At 44.2% G+C, this 15578-nt stretch overlaps 1 long non-coding RNA gene across 2 annotated transcripts; it reads left to right on the top strand.

Annotated features, from left to right (window-relative positions):
* Positions 1-2631: 2631 nt before the first annotated feature.
* On the top strand, positions 2632-13379 carry LOC135545468 (uncharacterized). 2 transcript variants are annotated; one of them, XR_010456473.1, is made up of 4 exons: positions 2632-3322; positions 3826-4081; positions 4785-4921; positions 13210-13379. It is a non-coding gene; the product is annotated as an uncharacterized LOC135545468 (long non-coding RNA). The 2 variants fall into 2 exon arrangements; XR_010456472.1 differs by having other exon boundaries at positions 4782-4921.
* The last annotated feature ends 2199 nt before the right edge of the window (positions 13380-15578 follow it).

Here is a 15578-nt window from a genome sequence, read left to right as displayed (position 1 = left end):
CAGACACAGAGGTTTTTTCATACAGAATTCATTAGAATACCTGTGTGGGTGTAGGATTAGAATCCAAATCTGTAGCCCATTTTTCTGTTTTTTTTTTTACTTTCAAGAGACCCCATGTAGGTCATGGGTCAGAGGTCATGTAGGCCAAGGTTTTTCTGTCTGGGGTTCTTATTGTCACTGAGTGTACTGAACATGTAACAGGCATGTTTTCCTACGGGGACTTTGAATTCCCCTAATTGTCTTTAGAGAATAGTCTTTGCACTGGAATGTTTGGTGACATATGTATTGCAAGGTATTGCATACCTCATTTTGTTTCTTTATAGTATGAAACTGTAATTCAGCAGGGGAGAATGTAACAGTGTTGGTTATGTTTCCACTTGCCTCTAAAGAAATGTGTATTTAATTTTCAAGCGTTCTTATTGGTTCGTTCAACTCTGATAACAATAAGGCGTGATGTGATTGGCCCGCTTGCAGATCGCGAACGTCAGGTCTCCCAGTATGAAAATGTGATGCAAGGGGTAGGTCACGTTCTGGATACTATTTCCTATTTTACAATGTGTACAAGTTTGCTGTACGTTACTGATTTATACATGTGTGTGTATATGGTACTTTTAGGGATTGAGGGGCTTTCTGGGATGTGCTTTGGTATATGATTGCTGTATAGAAGTGGGTTAGCTAGCATGCACCAATGTAATGGTCACATAAGCCAACTGCTAACACAGTTGTTTTCATGCTACAGATTTTACCATTGACAGCCATCAACATCATTAGGCCCTTCACAACTAACCTGCTGTTTCCTATTTAACAACAGATAATAATGCTCAACTGGGACCACTGGCTGGGGTGATTTATTTGAACAAAACACAACCCAAGGAGAGAACGATTAACATCTGTTACACTAACTACAGTGTAGTTTAATCAACTCATTCAAACTATTATGACTATTGTTTAGAGAGAAGATCTGCACAAGGGCATAAAGTTTAAGATATAGCAAGAGAGGACAATATGGTGCAAGGTAGCCAAAGTGGAATCAAAAGTCATAGGCCTAATCATCAATCAAATATGAAATATAAAACCCAAATATAATCTACATATAAATGTAGTAGAGTTGAAAAGGTCATTCCATCAAACTTCAAATTAGTAGAATAGTACACAAGGCAGAACAGAACAACCAGGTTGGGGGTCAGTGGCCCAAGCCCGCGAACAGGAATATTCCAAGTTCAGACAGAAGGGGGGAGTCAGATCGCTACGATCGCCAGGAAATTTACTTTTGGTGTCTATTTTTAATTGTTGCGCTACTGGTGCTGCCTGTTGATGTTAGGTAGGCAGCGACAGTTGCTGAATGATGTTAACATCTTGAGGCTTTGTTTCATGACATTTATTTTATTTCATCTGGGTGCTTGCGTCACCTACTAACACCCTGGTACAACCCGTAGCTCCCGTTCTCATCAGTCTGAGAAAACACTGAGAGAAAGGTATGTGTTGCAGATTACTCCTTCGTAGAAGTCCATGACGTGAAATAAATAAAACATCCCGATGTTAATGCTGTAGATATTGTTATAAGGGAGTGTGAGACTATTGAAATATGTAACGTTCAGAGTTTTATTGTTATTAATATAGCTCACAGAGTGCTAAAAGTGCTGCTGTTGCGAGCTAGCATGCCTTTCTGTGATGCAGACGGTTAGCTGCCCACTGGTGCTGGCGTTGCATTATGGGAGATGTAGTTTTGTCCTCAGCGGTCTGAATGGGATAGAGGCGATTTCACGTTGTAACTTGTTTGTGTTGCAGTGTTTTTGTACATAAGTTGTTGTATTTTGGTACTGTCAACACTGAAAGCACCTAGCAATGTATTGGGGATATGAGACAGGATATGTGTTTTACCTTTCTTCATGCTCCTGTGTAGAACAACTTGTCAGATGGTGCATTGGAGACTGATGTGTTCCTGTCCTGTCTTTTCACAATACTATTGCAGATCAACATAAGCCAGCAGCATACCACTGCTGGCTTGATTCTGAAGCTAAGCAGGGTTGGTCCTGGTCAGTCCCTGGAAGGGAGACCAAATGCTGCTGGAAGTGGTGTTGGAGGGCCAGTAGGAGGCAATTTTTCATCTGATCTAAAAAAAAATATCCCAATACCCCAGTGCACGGATTGGGGACACTGCCCTGTGTAGGGTGTTGTCTTTTGGCTGGGATGTTAAACGTGTGTCCTGACCCTCTGAGGTCATTAAAGATCCCATGACACTGATTGTAAGAGTAAAGGTGTTAACCCCGGTGTCCTGGCTAAATTCCCAATCTGGCCCTCAAACCATCTCAGTCTCCTAATAATCCCCAGTTTATAATTGGCTCATTCATCCCCTCCTCTCCCCTGTAACTATTCCCCTGGTCAGTGCTGTAAATGAGAATGTGTTCTCAGTAAACTTACCTGGTAAAATAATGGGTTAAAAAAGGTATAGAAGACAGCCGTGGTCGCTCTTCATTTCCTGCTTCTACTGTGGTGCATATAAGACCCGCTACATAAAGTTATTAAAGACAGTTAAATTGAGTAGATGTTGAACTATTATTGTAATATTGAAGTAAATTGTCTGAGTTCACTTCCTAAATAATGTGTTGACATTCCTTTGCTCCCAGTTACAAGCAGGCAGCGATGGAGGTTCACTTCCTGAGAGAAGAGAAGACCTGTACAGAGAAGGAAGCCCACATGCTTGAGTTGAGGGGGAAGGATCAAACGATCCGAAATCAGAAGAAGGAGACGGACAGACTTCAAGTGTGCCTCTGGGAGGAGGAAAAGAAGAAGAGGAATGGTGGAACGGAGAAGGACAAGATCATTGAACAACTACAGTCTGAGACAGACCATCTCAGAGCCCTTTTAGAAGAAGAGTAGAAAGGGGTATAATGAAAGAGTGGAAAGCTGAGCCAGAGGGAGTCAGAGAGCCAGAGGGAGTCAGAGAGCCAGAGGGAGTCAGAGAGCCAGAGGGAGTCAGAGAGAGAGGCAGAGAGCCAGAGAGGGAGCCAGAGAGGGAGGCAGAGAGCCAGAGAGGGAGGCAGAGAGAGAGCCAGAGAGGGAGGCAGAGAGAGAGCCAGAGAGGGAGGCAGAGAGAGAGGCAGAGAGGGAGCCAGAGAGGGAGCCAGAGAGGGAGCCAGAGAGGGAGCCAGAGAGGGAGCCAGAGAGGGAGCCAGAGAGGGAGCCAGAGAGGGAGCCAGAGAGGGAGGCAGAGAGGGAGGCAGAGAGAGCCACAGAATGGGAGGAGAACCAGAGAAAAATGCAGATCAACAGACTCAAACAACTGCTGGATCTACTGATGGTGGACCTACAACTGGCCCACGTAAGACATGTCATTGTTATTATTAAAAGGCAGTGTATATTTACCCAGCTGAAAATGAATAGTGGCAGACAGCGGTACACTAACCCAATGTTAACTTTTATTTCTTTCCTTAACCCTTACCTTAACCTCACTGAAACTATACCTAACCTTTACCTTAACCCAACCTCGGTCCTGAACCTAACCTTCATTTATCTCAACCCCTCTGCCTTTCTTCTGCCGGTTGAATATCCACTTCCTTATTAACGTCATTACTGTTGTTGATAACTGTATCTGTGCAGTTTGTAAATAATTGCATTAGTGAAGCATCATTTGTAGGAGTAATTTCTACAAGCATAAACATCAGAGAAAACATTGTTGTAACATCACACAAATTGTAACAGGAATTTCTCAAACCCCTAACTGAATGGGCAAGAAGGTTGTGTGTTTGTATTTGTACACATTTTGGACATAATGGATTGCGTAAAATGTCTCATATTTGCATTGGGAATTTCATTTTGCTTCAGTCAGAGAGAGAGAGAAGATAAGAGGCAACGAAAAGAGAGGAGATGGCAGAAGAGGAAAGAAGGGAGATCCTTGAGTACAAGAGGGGTGACTTAGAGGAGAAGGAAGAGGACAAGGAGGACATTCTCCCACCTGACAAAAGTATCCGAAGAAGAGCTGTGGGCTGGATAAATAAGAAGTGGGAGAAGAGGAACCTCAGAAAGATAGAGAGAACGTATCAGAGAGAGGCTGAGGAGGGCTATAAGATCGTCCACATAGGTAAGACCTGTTTTCCCTCTACTTATGACATCATCCTCTTTAGTCTCCTCTACACACATACGTTCCACACCAGGTCATCATGTTGCATCATTGTTTCAATATGAAACTACTGTCCAAAATGGTCAAGATGATCTGGTATCAACTTAAATGTAATGTACACAGGGAATTTAGAATGGAACTGGATCTCAATGACCCTGGTCTAAAGTAGTGTATCATAGCCTTTTGAGGCCCTAAGAAACATTTTGTTCAGGTTTTTGACTACATTTCATCCCAATCTACACTTTGCAACGGGGCGTAGAGAACATGTTGCGGTTTTTAAACATGTTTGCTGCAATTCTACACATTTTCCCATGGGGCAGAAAGAAGAATTAGACGTTTTAAACCTAAATTCCTTCCATTTTACACATTTTGCCATGACTTATGGCATGTTAAGATAATATCTGAATGAAATTGACAAACAAAATTAATGGGGGCTCACTGTAGTTCAAGGCCCCTGGGTAATTTGACCTAAAAAAGGTTTTTGGGGGGGTCAGGGGGCCCCTGGTTGCCATGGGGCCCTAAGCAATCGCATATGCCTAGGGCCAGCCCTGGCACTTTACCAAGAATAGGTGCCATTTGGGACTCATGTTTAACTTTGGGTCAGGTCAATTTGGGACGGGAATTATTTACATTTATTGACAAATTCCATGCCTTGCTCAAGAAGAACCAGCAGGAGGGGCCAGAGAACCATCAGGGGGGGCCAGACAGCCAGCATCTAGAAGCTCCAGAAGAGGTTGAAACATCAGAGCCAACCTCCAAGAACAAGAAAAAGCCAAGCATCTGGAAGAAAATTAGGATGGGGTAAAGAATGTTTAAACATCTATTCATGTTTTACACTGTTAATATACATGTTGTCACTTTAAAAAGTGACGTTATCCAAATGTGAGGGTTTAGTGTACATGCAACACACATGTAAATATATAGTTATATATATTTTCCACCATAATTTGCAAATAAATTCGTAAAAAATCCTACAATGTGATATCTGAATTTCCCCCCCCCCCCCATTTTGTGTGTCATAGTTGAAGTGTACCTATGATGAAAATTACAGGCCTCTCATCTTTTTACATGGGAGAACTTGCACAATTGGTGGCTGACTAAATACTTTTTCGGCACACTGTGTATATATATATATATAATAGATTCCACCCCATCTGACATTCATGAGTTAAACTAACTGTGATTGGTTCAGGGACCTCATCCCTCCAATCAATAGCAATTACTTTTTTTTTCAACTTTGGTGATATTCTACCAACTTAAATCGACTTTACATTAAAGATACTTTCTTAAAACGTCAATAGCTTCCACCCCATATTACTTTAATGCATACAAACAACTATCATTGGTTCAGGAACCACATCCCACTAATAAATATCAATAACTTTTAATTTTTTAATGAATTTGAATGGACTTTACCTGCAAAAATGCTTCCCTAAAACTTCAGTAGCTTCCACTTTTATGAATACAACAAACTGATATTGGTTCACAGACCTCTTCCCTCCAATACACAGTAATTACGTTTGGACTTTTGGACATTACAAATTAAGTCAAATTGAAAACATTATTGGTGTTGTTGAATTAGGTTTTCATAATAGCAAGCTAGGACTGATGGTTTGGTTATCTAAACAAGCAAGTATGTTTGATTGTTACCAAGGCAACTACTGTAGCTATCTAGTAAACTTGCCAGCTACTTCAATGGATGTTGAACACATTTCTACCGGCAAATGTGTTAAATTATAGCCATGGTATAAAAGGGATAATCAACTAATGCAAGTCCATGGAAGGTCAGTTCCACAGTGTTCATTATTTACCATAGAACTCATAGTCCCTCGTTGATTATCCCTTACATCACTTTATGAGCTGGATTTGCCTTTCTTTGCAACAGTGGAAGCTGCTGAGGAGACGACGGCTCATAATAATGGTTGGAATTTTTTTTTTTTTTTATTTCACCTTTATTTAACCAGGTAGGCAAGTTGAGAACAAGTTCTCATTTACAATTGCGATCTGGCCAAGATAAAGCAAAGCAGTTCGACACATACAACGACACAGAGTTACACATGGAGTAAAACAAACATACAGTCAATAATACAGTATAAACAAGTCTATATACGATGTGAGCAAATGAGGTAAGATAAGGGAGGTAAAGGCAAAAAAAGGCCATGGTGGCAAAGTAAATACAATATAGCAAGTAAAACACTGGAATGGTAGATTTGCAATGGAAGAATGTGCAAAGTAGAAATAAAAAATAATGGGGTGCAAAGGAGCAAAATAAATAAATTAATTAAATGCAGTAGGGAAAGAGGTAGTTGTTTGGGCTAAATTATAGTTGGGCTAGTACAGGTGCAGTAATCTGTGTGCTGCTCTGACAGTTGGTGCTTAAAGCTAGTGAGGGAGATAAGTGTTTCCAGTTTCAGAGATTTTTGTAGTTCGTTCCAGTCATTGGCAGCAGAGAACTGGAAGGAGAGGCGGCCAAAGAAAGAATTGGTTTTGGGGGTGACTAGAGAGATATACCTGCTGGAGCGTGTGCTACAGGTGGGAGATGCTATGGTGACCAGCGAGCTGAGATAAGGGGGGACTTTACCTAGCAGGGTCTTGTAGATGACATGGAGCCAGTGGGTTTGGCGACGAGTATGAAGCGAGGGCCAGCCAACGAGAGCGTACAGGTCGCAATGGTGGGTAGTATATGGGGCTTTGGTGACAAAACGGATTGCACTGTGATAGACTGCATCCAATTTGTTGAGTAGGGTATTGGAGGCTATTTTGTAAATGACATCGCCAAAGTTGAGGATTGGTAGGATGGTCAGTTTTACAAGGGTATGTTTGGCAGCATGAGTGAAGGATGCTTTGTTGCGAAATAGGAAGCCAATTCTAGATTAACTTTGGATTGGAGATGTTTGATATGGGTCTGGAAGGAGAGTTTACAGTCTAACCAGACACCTAGGTATTTGTAGTTGTCCACATATTCTAAGTCAGAGCCGTCCAGAGTAGTGATGTTGGACAGGTGGGTTGTTATGTACTTGAGTGAAGACCCAAAAGCGGTTTTAACAGAAAACAGAGTTCTTTAATGAAAAACAGGAATGGCATAAATCCTCTTCCAACGTAGACAATGGAACAAAAAGAACGTTAGTATAATGCAGGATGCACCTGCCAGGCAGACTCCGACAGGATAGGACAAGGTGGAAGCAAACGAGACGACAGCTTGCTTCTGGCATCAAAAACACAAACAAGAATCAGACACTGAAAGTAGCAGGAACAGAGAGAGAAATAGAGACCTAAGCAGAGGGGGAAGAGAGAACAGGTGGGAACGAGTGAATGAGCTAGTTAGGGGAGATGTAGAACAGCTGAGGAATGAGAGACAGAGAAGGTAACCTAAAAAGACCAGCAGAGAGAGACAGAGTGAAGAGAAAGGACAGGAACAGACATAACAAGACATGACACGGGTAGGTGCAGGTAGCGATCTGTTGAAGAGCATGCATTTAGTTTTACTTGTATTTAAGAGCAATTGTAGGCCACGGAATGAGAGTTGTATGGCATTGAAGCTTGCCTGGAGGGTTGTTAACACAGTGTCCAAAGAAGGGCCAGAAGTATACAGAATGGTGTCGTCTGTGTAGAGGTGGATCAGAGACTCACCAGCAGCAAGAGCGACCTCATTGATGTATACAGAGAAGAGAGTCGGTCCAAGAATTGAACCCTGTGGCACCCCCATAGAGACTGCCAGAGGTCCGGACAGCAGACCCTCCGATTTGACACACTGAACTCTATCAGAGAAGTAGTTGGTGAACTAGGCGAGGCAATCATTTGAGAAACCAAGGCTGTCGAGTCTGCCGATGAGGATGTGGTGATTGACAGAGTCGAAAGCCTTGGCCAGATCAATGAATACGGCTGCACTGTAATGTTTCTTATCGATGGCGGTTAAGATATCGTTTAGGACCTTGAGCGTGGCTGAGGTGCACCTATGACCAGCTCTGAAACCAGATTGCATAGCAGAGAAGGTATGGTGAGATTCGAAATGGTCGGTAATCTGTTTGTTGACTTGGCTTTCGAAGACCTTAGAAAGGCATGGTAGGATAGATATAGGTCTGTAGCAGTTTGGGTCAAGAGTGTCCCCCCCTTTGAAGAGGGGGATGACCGCAGCTGCTTTCCAATCTTTGGGAATCTCAAAAGAGAGGTTGAACAGGCTAGTAATAGGGGTGGCAACAATTTCGGCAGATAATTTTAGAAAGAAAGGGTCCAGATTGTCTAGCCCGGCTGATTTGTAGCGGTCCAGATTTTGCAGCTCTTTCAGAACATCAGCTGAACGGATTTGGGAGAAGGAGAAATGGGGAAGGCTTGGGCGAGTTGCTGTGGGGGGTGCAGTGCTGTTGACCGGGGTAGGAGTAGCCAGGTGGAAAGCATGGCCAGCCGTAGAAAAATGCTTCTTGAAATTCTCAATTATGGTGGATTTAACAGTGGTGACAGTGTTTCCTATCTTCAGTGCAGTGGGCAGCTGGGAGGAGGTGTTCTTATTCTCCATGGACTTTACAGTGTCCCAGAACTTTTTTGAGTTAGTGTTGCAGGAAGCAAATTTCTGCTTGAAAAAGCTAGCCTTGGCTTTTCTAACTGCCTGTGTATAATGGTTTCTAGCTTCCCTGAACAGCTGCATATCACGGCGGCTGTTCTATTGAATGGGGCATGTTTATTTAAGATGGTTAGGAAGGCATTTTTGAAAAATATCCAGGCATCCTCTACTGACGGGATGAGATCAATATCCTTCCAGGAAACCCCGGAATGGAGTCAGTGGAGTGGGATCCACCACATCAAAGATGTTTCCATGTGTTTAATACCACTCAATTGACTTCATTCCAGACATTATTATGAGCTGTCTTCCCCTCAGCAGCCTCCACTGCTTTGCAATTAGCTTGTTTGCTTTCAGTTGTTAGCATTTAGCTAACAGCGTCTATGTGAATTTGCTATCAGTTTGTGCTAATTTGTTAGCATTCTGGTAATAGAGGGCAATAGGTTTTTCTGGTGTTTTTAGCACCCCTCATGTGCTATGCCGGTAATACTGTAAATCCCGGTATGAGAGAAGGGTGGTATGACAATATGAAAATCTGGATACCGCCCAAGCCTAATCACCACAACTACCACACCTACCTACTACAACTACCACACATACCGACCACAACTACCACACCTACCTGTCACAACTACCACTCCTACATACCAAAACTACCACACCTACCTACCACATCTGCCTACCACAACTACCACACACTGTAAATCCCAGTATGAGAGAAGGATAGTATGACAATATGAACATCTGGATACCGCCCAACCCTAATCACCACAACTACCACAACTACCACACCTACCTACTACAACTACCACACATAGCTACTACAACTACCACACCTACCTACTACAACTACCACACCTACTTATCCCAACTACCACATCTACATACCACAACTACCACCCCTATGTACCACAACCACCACACCAACCTACCAAAACTAACACAACTACCACACCACACCAATCATCACCACATCTACAAAACCTACCATTACCAAACCTACCTAACACAACTACCACACCTACCTACAAAAACTGCCACACCTACCAAACACAACTAACAAACCTACCTACCACAACTACCACATCACCCTACCACAACTATCACACCTACCATCAACACACCTACAATCCACCAATACCACAACTATCACATCTACTATCATCAAACCTACCACACCTACCATCACCACACCTACCAAACCTACCTACCACACCTATAATCACCATACCTACCATATCTATCATCACCAAACCTACCAAACACTACCTACCATCACCACTTCTCTCACACCTACATCACAAAACCTACCTTCACCAAACCATCCATCACCATACCTACCGTCACCACACCTACAAACACTCCACTTACCATTACACCTACCATCATCACATCTACAATCACTACACTTACCATCAATACACCTACCATATATATACTATCTCAACACCTATCACACCTACCACCCCTACCATCATTACACCTACCATCACCACACCTACCATCCCTACCATCATCACATCTACCATAATAAATGTGGATGGGTATGCTGCTTCATTACATTTACATTTACATTTAAGTCATTTGGCAGACGCTCTTATCCAGAGCGACTTACAAATTGGTGAATTCACCTTATGACATCTAGTGGAACAGCCACTTTACAATAGTGCATCTAAATCATTTAAGGGGGGGTGAGAAGGATTACTTTATCCTATCCTAGGTATTCCTTAAAGAGGTGGGGTTTCAGGTGTCTCCGGAAGGTGGTGATTGACTCCGCTGTCCTGGCGTCGTGAGGGAGTTTGTTCCACCATTGGGGGGCCAGAGCAGCGAACAGTTTTGACTGGGCTGAGCGGGAACTGTACTTCCTCAGTGGTAGGGAGGCGAGCAGGCCAGAGGTGGATGAACGCAGTGCCCTTGTTTGGGTGTAGGGCCTGATCAGAGCCTGGAGGTACTGCGGTGCCGTTCCCCTCACAGCTCCGTAGGCAAGCACCATGGTCTTGTAGCGGATGCGAGCTTCAACTGGAAGCCAGTGGAGAGAGCGGAGGAGCGGGGTGACGTGGGAGAACTTGGGAAGGTTGAACACCAGACGGGCTGCGGCGTTCTGGATGAGTTGTAGGGGTTTAATGGCACAGGCAGGGAGCCCAGCCAACAGCGAGTTGCAGTAATCCAGACGGGAGATGACAAGTGCCTGGATTAGGACCTGCGCCGCTTCCTGTGTGAGGCAGGGTCGTACTCTGCGGATGTTGTAGAGCATGAACCTACAGGAACGGGCCACCGCCTTGATGTTAGTTGAGAACGACAGGGTGTTGTCCAGGATCACGCCAAGGTTCTTAGTGCTCTGGGAGGAGGACACAATGGAGTTGTCAACCGTGATGGCGAGATCATGGAACGGGCAGTCCTTCCCCGGGAGGAAGAGCAGTTCCGTCTTGCCGAGGTTCAGCTTGAGGTGGTGATCCGTCATCCACACTGATATGTCTGCCAGACATGCAGAGATGCGATTCGCCACCTGGTCATCAGAAGGGGGAAAGGAGAAGATTAATTGTGTGTCGTCTGCATAGGAATGACAGGAGAGACCATGTGAGGTTATGACAGAGCCAAGTGACTTGGTGTATAGCGAGAATAGGAGAGGGCCTAGAACAGAGCCCTGGGGGACACCAGTGGTGAGAGCGCGTGGCGAGGAGACAGATTCTCGCCACGCCACCTGGTAGGAGCGACCTGTCAGGTAGGACGCAAACCAAGCGTGGGCCGCGCCGGAGATGCCCAACTCGGAGAGGGTGGAGAGGAGGATCTGATGGTTCACAGTATCGAAGGCAGCCGATAGGTCTAGAAGGATGAGAGCAGAGGAGAGAGAGTTAGCTTTAGCAGTGCGGAGCGCCTCCGTGATACAGAGAAGAGCAGTCTCAGTTGAATGACTAGTCTTGAAACCTGACTGATTTGGATCAAGAAGGTCATTCTGAGAGAGATAGCGGGAGAGCTGGCCAAGGACGGCACGTTCAAGAGTTTTGGAGAGAAAAGAAAGAAGGGATACTGGTCTGTAGTTGTTGACATCGGAGGGATCGAGTGTAGGTTTTTTCAGAAGGGGTGCAACTCTCGCTCTCTTGAAGACGGAAGGGACGTAGCCAGCGGTCAGGGATGAGTTGATGAGCGAGGTGAGGTAAGGGAGAAGGTCTCCGGAAATGGTCTGGAGAAGAGAGGAGGGTATAGGGTCAAGCGGGCAGGTTGTTGGGCGGCCGGCCGTCACAAGAAGCGAGATTTCATCTGGAGAGAGAGGGGAGAAAGAGGTCAGAGCACAGGGTAGGGCAGTGTGAGCAGAACCAGCGGTGTCGTTTGACTTAGCAAACGAGGATCGGATGTCGTCGACCTTCTTTTCAAAATGGTTGACGAAGTCATCTGCAGAGAGGGAGGAGGGGTGGGGAGGGGGAGGAGGATTCAGGAGGGAGGAGAAGGTGGCAAAGAGCTTCCTAGGGTTAGAGGCAGATGCTTGGAATTTAGAGTGGTAGAAAGTGGCTTTAGCAGCAGAGACAGAGGAGGAAAATGTAGAGAGGAGGGAGTGAAAGGATACCAGGTCCGCAGGGAGGCGAGTTTTCCTCCATTTCCGCTCGGCTGCCCGGAGCCCTGTTCTGTGAGCTCGCAATGAGTCGTCGAGCCACGGAGCGGGAGGGGAGGACCGAGCCGGCCTGGAGGATAGGGGACATAGAGAGTCAAAGGATGCAGAAAGGGAGGAGAGGAGGGTTGAGGAGGCAGAATCAGGAGATAGGTTGGAGAAGGTTTGAGCAGAGGGAAGAGATGATAGGATGGAAGAGGAGAGAGTAGCGGGGGAGAGAGAGCGAAGGTTGGGACGGCGCGATACCATCCGAGTAGGGGCAGTGTGGGAAGTGTTGGATGAGAGCGAGAGGGAAAAGGATACAAGGTCGTGGTCGAAGACTTGGAGGGGAGTTGCAATGAGGTTAGTGGAAGAACAGCATCTAGTAAAGATGAGGTCGAGCGTATTGCCTGCCTTGTGAGTAGGGGGGGAAGGTGAGAGGGTGAGGTCAAAAGAGGAGAGGAGTGGAAAGAAGGAGGCAGAGAGGAATGAGTCAAAGGTAGACGTGGGGAGGTTAAAGTCGCCCAGGACTGTGAGAGGTGAGCCGTCCTCAGGAAAGGAGCTTATCAAGGCATCACGCTCATTGATGAACTCTCCGAGGGAACCTGGAGGGTGATAAATGATAAGGATGTTAAGCTTGAAAGGGCTGGTAACTGTGACAGCATGGAATTCAAAGGAGGCGATAGACAGATGGGTAAGGGGAGAAAGAGAGAATGACCACTTGGGAGAGATGAGGGATTATGGTATTGTAGAAGGTAGATACAGGAGTAGCCTATAGTCCACAATAATAACGTCATTGAATGTACTATAGTATCATTTATTTAATTGATGAATGAAATTGTAAATAGGCTCCTTCATTCAGTGGATCCTCTGGGAGGATGTTAATGAAGGCTTTTCAGCTGTTGAACTATGGCAATGTCCAACAAATGTCTAAATCTTTCTTTCTTTTAGTCAACAAGTGATGAGCCAGAGCAACCAATCAACATCACTGCAGCTGTTCTACCCACCACCCCCACTGCTCTTCCTCCACAAGCAACCTCATCCTCTTCTCCTGTTCAACTAATGTGTCGCCACACTAGAAAGGACTGAACATACAGTTGAAGTCAGAAGTTTACATACACTTAGGTTGGAGTCCTTAACTCGTTTTTCAACCATTCCACAAATTTATTGTTAACAAACTATAGTTTTGGCAAGTCAGACATCTACTTTGTGGATGACACAAGTTATTTTTCAAACAATTGTTTACAGACAGATTATTTCACATATAATTCACTGTATCACAAGTCCAGTGGGTCAGAAGTTTACATACACTAAGTTGAATGTGCCTTTAAACAGTTTGGAAAATTCCAGAAAATGATGTCATGGATTTAGAATCCTCTGATAGGCTTATTGACATCATTTGAGTCAATTGGAGGTGTACCTGTAGATGTAATTCAAGGCCTACCTTAAAACTCAGTGGCTCTTTGCTTGACATCATGGGAAAATCAAAAGAAATCAGTCAAGACCTCAGAAAAAAATTGTATACGCAAGTATAGTTTTAAGTAGTATAAGTATAGGTTTTAAAAAGTAAAGGGAATGCTACCAAATACTAATTGAGTGTATGTAAACTTCTGACCCACGAGGAATGTGATGAAAGAAATAAAAGCTGAAATAAATCATTCTCTGTCCTATTATTCTGACAATTCACATTCTTAGGATCACTACTTTCTTTTAACTGAACTAAGACAGGGATTATTTACTTGGTTTAAATGTCAGGAATTGTGAAAAACTGTTTTTAAATGTATTTGGCTAAGGTGTATGTAAACTCCCGACATCAACTGTACATACCCCTGTGCCCATCTCATTGCAATATAGTCCTTCCAGGGCCTCAGCTGGATGCCTACAATGTGAGAAATGTAAACAAGATGCTATAATTGTGTGTATGTGGTTTGAGTTCCAAGAAATGACATGAGTGTGATGTGCCCCTCTGTTTTAATGTTGAAATGCCATGAATGGAAGATGACAAAGGAGATAGTGATGAGGGTGAGAGCATCCAGTATGAAAATAAAGACCCTTTGGGATCTAAAATGAGTGTGGGGGCCCTCTTGTGTCTCCTTTCTGTCCGTTTGAGGATACTGACCCCTGGTGGAGGATCTTGGAACACTGCTATTTAAGAGGTTGATGAAAACCTTCAACGGTGGTATTGCTGTGTTGCATGTTATCTTGAATACCAATCAGCAGTTTGAGGACAGAATGAAATGGTGTAAACTTAACAGGTTGAACTTGTTGAGGACACTCTTCTAAAAAGGGGTTCCAACAGGGTTCTTGGCTGTCACCGAAGGAAAATCCTTTTTGGTTCTAGGTAGAACCCTCTGTGGAATAGAGCCCAAAAGTGTTCTACCTCGGCACAGAAGGGGTTCTACCTGGAACCAAAAAGGGTTCTCCTATGGGGACAGAGGAATAATCATTTTAGGTTGTAGAAAGCACCTTGTTCTTAGTGTAGGTCCATATTGCAGTGGTGGTTCAGTGGTTTTCTGTAATAAAATAAATGGTTCATTGGTGGTGGGGAGTTAAGATTTGTATTTCACCTTTATTTAACCAGGTAGGCTAGTTGAGAACAAGTTCTCATTTACAACTGCGACCTGGCCAAGATAAAGCAAAGCAGTGTGAACAGACAACACACAGTCACACAAGTCAATAACACAGTAGAAAAAAAGAGAGTATATATACTTTGTGTGCAAAAGGCATGAGGAGGTCGGCGAATAATTACAATTTAGCAGATTAACACTGGAGTGATAAATGATCAGATGGTCATGTACAGGTAGAGATATTGGTGTGCAAAAGAGCAGAAAAGTAAATAAATAAAAACAGTATGGGGATGAGGTAGGTAAAAATGGGTGGGCTATTTAACGATAAACTATGTACAGCTGCAGCGATCGTTTAGCTGCTCAGATAGCAGATGTTTGAAGTTGGTGAGGGAGATAAAAGTCTTCAACTTCAGCGATTTTTGCAATTCGTTCCAGTCACAGGCAGCAGAGAACTGGAATGAAAGGCGGCCAAATGAGGTGTTGGCTTTAGGGATGACCAGTGAGATACACCTGCTGGAGCGCGTGCTACGGGTGGGTGTTGCCATCGTGACCAGTGAACTGAGATAAGGCGGAGCTTTACCTAGCATGGACTTGTAGATGACCTGGAGCTAGTGGGTCTGGCGACGAATATGTAGCAAGGGCCAGCCGACTAGAGCATACAAGTCGCAGTGGTGGGTGGTATAAGGTGCTTTAGTAACAAAACGGATGGCACTGTAATAAACTGCATCCAGTTTGCTGAGTAGAGTGTTGGAA

The sequence above is a fragment of the Oncorhynchus masou genome, chromosome 1 (genome assembly GCF_036934945.1).
Source record: "Oncorhynchus masou masou isolate Uvic2021 chromosome 1, UVic_Omas_1.1, whole genome shotgun sequence".
Taxonomy (NCBI): Eukaryota; Metazoa; Chordata; class Actinopteri; order Salmoniformes; family Salmonidae; genus Oncorhynchus; species Oncorhynchus masou.
Note: the sequence above shows the minus strand (reverse complement) of the source record. Positions and strands in the feature narration are given on the sequence as shown.